We start from the raw sequence: 3,538 nt of genomic DNA on the forward strand, positions 1-3,538 counted from the left end.
TCCTATGGCAGGCCTTGACAATCCTGAAGGCAGAGTGCTTGGAATCGTGTGAGATGGTGCTCTGGCATGAGCTGAGCCCGTTTGCAGCTTGCGGAACCAAGTCCTAATAGCTGTTCCATGATAAAGCGATACCAGAGTTGGCATATAACCGCGAGGATTATAATGCACTTAAGAGTATATGGTATGCGTTATAACCGGCTCAGCTCATGCCAGAGCACCATCTCACACGATTCCAAGCACTCTGCCTTCAGGATTGTCAAGGCCTGCCATAGGAGTGACTGATAGGAATCTATGTGTCCATTTTAGGGTTAGATATAGGCATACTATATCTAAAGCAAAGGGTGATTACACCACCTTGCCCCAGCTGCTGTGCAGCCAGTTGTGTCAGATTTAGATGGCCAGCCAGGGGTGGCATAATACATGCTGCAGCCCCTGGTAGGCCCTGGGTACACCTATGCCCTGAGTTACAGGGTCTGATAAGGTGGCCCAGTAACAATTGGTAAATGCATCTAAGGTACACGTGTCAATTTAGTGAGAGAACAGCTAGGCTGTGGGTCTGATTAGCAGGCCCACAGCCAGGGAAGTCGTAAACCAGTGAAGCAAAAAGCAAAAATCTGGGGTGATCATAGGATTGCAGACCCTACTCTCCTACATGACCCCCCCCCCAAACTTTGGGACAATAAACTAACCTTGACCAGGTGAGTCTTCTTGCTCTAAGTGGAAATACCTGGAGAGCCCATCTGCATTGCCATGATCAGTGCCAGGTCTATGCTCCACTGTAAAATCCATACCCTGTAGGGAAATGGACCACCTAAGCAGTTTGGGGTTTTCACCCTTCATCTGATTTAGCCACAAGAGGGGCTTATGGTCGGTCTGAATCTTGAAATGAGTGCCAAACAAGTATGGCCTCAGTTTCTTCAGGGCCCAAACCACAGCAAAGTCCTCCCTCTCAATAGCTGACCAATTTTTCTCTCTGGGGGTCAGCCTTCTGCCTAAAAAAGCAATGGGCTGGTCATGACTGTGAGAAGTTGGCCTGATATGCAGTGCTCACTATTCTAGTGATCACTATGCATCAGTCCAAACGACCCTTATGGTGATTGGTTGTAAGTCAACCTTAGACCAGCTATCCTAGTAGCGTGGATACGAGCAGTCTTCGGGCTAAACTCTAGAGGGCGTGTTAAGCCAGCTGTTATACCATCACATACCCCTTGAACACCAAGTGAAAGGACACCACACAAGTGTTATGAAAATAAACAGTGTACTTATTAGAATCACAACAGCCCTGTACTCTTTATGAGGACAAGGTACTTAGCACACAACAAAACTCTTAGGAAAATACTTCAAGTGCACAATCAATACAAGTGCCCGAGGGCACGGAAAGTTTAGTGGTCTCGGGCGGACCCGATAAGGCAAGTCGGAAGCGATAGGGACTCGGGACCCTTAAATAAGGAGGCTATGCGGGCACCAAAATGCCGAAGTTACCTAGCCCAAGGGCTGCGGCTGCACAAGTCTTTACAGACGTCGGGAGTCCTCGCTGACGAGCCGGGAGCCGGAAGGAAGGAGTTGCTGGCCGGCGACCAGTGGAGATAGTTCGTAGAGATCCAAGCCTGGATCAGAGATGGATGACACCTGAAAGCAGAGGGGACCAAGTTCGTACTACTAGCCAGTAGTCAGAGGGTACCAGGAGGGCACCGGATGATCGTCACCTCGACTAGGTGAGTGGGCGACGCTAGGTTCTGCAGTCTCATGGACCAGGAGGCGTTGTCGGCGACCAGGATGGAGGTGCGAGCTGTCCCACGAAGGTTGATGTTGTCGGCGTCGCTGGGCCCAGGATTGGGCAACAAGCCTTGGCAAATTCAGGGCCACGTGGCGGACCTAAAATGGCGTCTTGAGTGGACCAGGAGGGTCCGGGGTGCTCCTCTCTCAGAAGGGAGCAAAGGCCAGTCTGGAGCAACCAGACCAGCAGCGTTGGTTGTCGGGCGTCGTCGAGAAGGCCACAAGCCAGCGGCTAGTAACCAGACAACGTGATGAGCGGCAAAAGCAGAAGGGCCCCACGCAGATCGTGGAGATGCTGGGAGGCTGCACTTCGGTGCTGGAGCTGCTCAGGGTCGGGGCTTCTCGGACCCCAAAGCACTCACCAGAGGATCCCTCGACGGTCGTGCTAGTTTAAGAAATCGTGCAGGTTTTGATGATGGCCGGTCCCTCGAGGTCTCGTCGCACCCACGGATCTCAGCTGAGCTGACGATGTGGGTAGAGGTCAGAGGTGCCAGGGAAGCCGGTTCTCGTCGAGCTGGGCAGTTGGATTCCTGAGGAAGGACTTGCAGCAAACCGCAGAGTTCTTAGATGGTGCCTGCGGATGCAGGGTGACTACTCCTTAGCCACAAGGGAGAAATCTTGAGAAGAGTCGAGAGTTCCTTTCGTAGAAAGTATTCTTGATTCAAAGATGATCTAATTTGGAAGGGTCCCCGCTCCTGCCTTTATCCTAAAGAAAGGGGTGGGTACGCGACTAGGTCCTGCCCTAAGGGTGGGACCTGAAAGGGGGGTGGTTACACCCCTCTCCCATGCCGGACTTTCCCCAGGTCAGGGGCTGGGGTGCCCCTGGAACTGGTTCTAGCCGGCAGATGCGTAGTGAGCACCGGGGTGCCACTCCGCAGTCACCTTCCTGTAAAGCCCTGCCTACCCAGGATACACAAAACCCTGTCTGGGATGGTGCGAACACCGCCCCGGACAGGAAACCCTTTGTCCAAGCTCTCCTCGCTGGAAGGACTCCCAGCAGCAGGAGGTCTGACTCGTGTCTGTGGTGGCAACATCCATTTTGTGGAGCTGAGGCTTCAGTTAACTTTAACCGGGGTTCACAGTTACGTACATGTCGTGTCCCTCTAGAAGGGTGGAATGCAAACCCCGTCGCCAGCATTGGTGAGGGGTCAGGATCCCGATTCGTATGACACCTTACTCGACATGTCTTGATAACGCGATACCGAAGTTAGCGATATGGTATGCGTTATCATGGAACAGCCATTGTGTCTTGGTTCCGCAAGCTGCAACCGGGCTCGGCTCGTGCCAGAGCCCAATTCACACGATTCCACGCACTCTGCCTTCAGGATTGTCAAGGCCTGCCATAGGAGTGACTGATAGGAATTCGGGTGTCCATTTTAGGGTTAGACATAGGTATACTATATCTAAAGCAAAGGGCGAGTACGCCACCTTGCCCCAGCTGTCGTGCAGCCAGTTGTGTCAGATTTAGATGGCCATCCAGGGGTGGCATAATACATGCTTCAGCCCCTGGTAGGCCCTGGGTACACCGATGCCCTGAGTTACAGGGTCTGACAAGGTGGCCCAGTTCCAATTGGGTAATGCACCTAAGGTACACATGTCAATTTAGCGAGAGAACAGCTAGGCTGTGGGTCTGATTGGCAGGCCCACAGCCAGAGAAAGTCGTAAACCAGTGAAACAAAAGCAAAAAATCTGGGTGATCATAGGATTGCAGACCCTACTCTCCTACAATGACCATCAAAATTCAGCTGAGATAGAACTGCTC

This window comes from Lissotriton vulgaris, chromosome 5 (assembly GCF_964263255.1).
Source record: "Lissotriton vulgaris chromosome 5, aLisVul1.2, whole genome shotgun sequence".
Taxonomy (NCBI): domain Eukaryota; kingdom Metazoa; phylum Chordata; class Amphibia; order Caudata; family Salamandridae; genus Lissotriton; species Lissotriton vulgaris.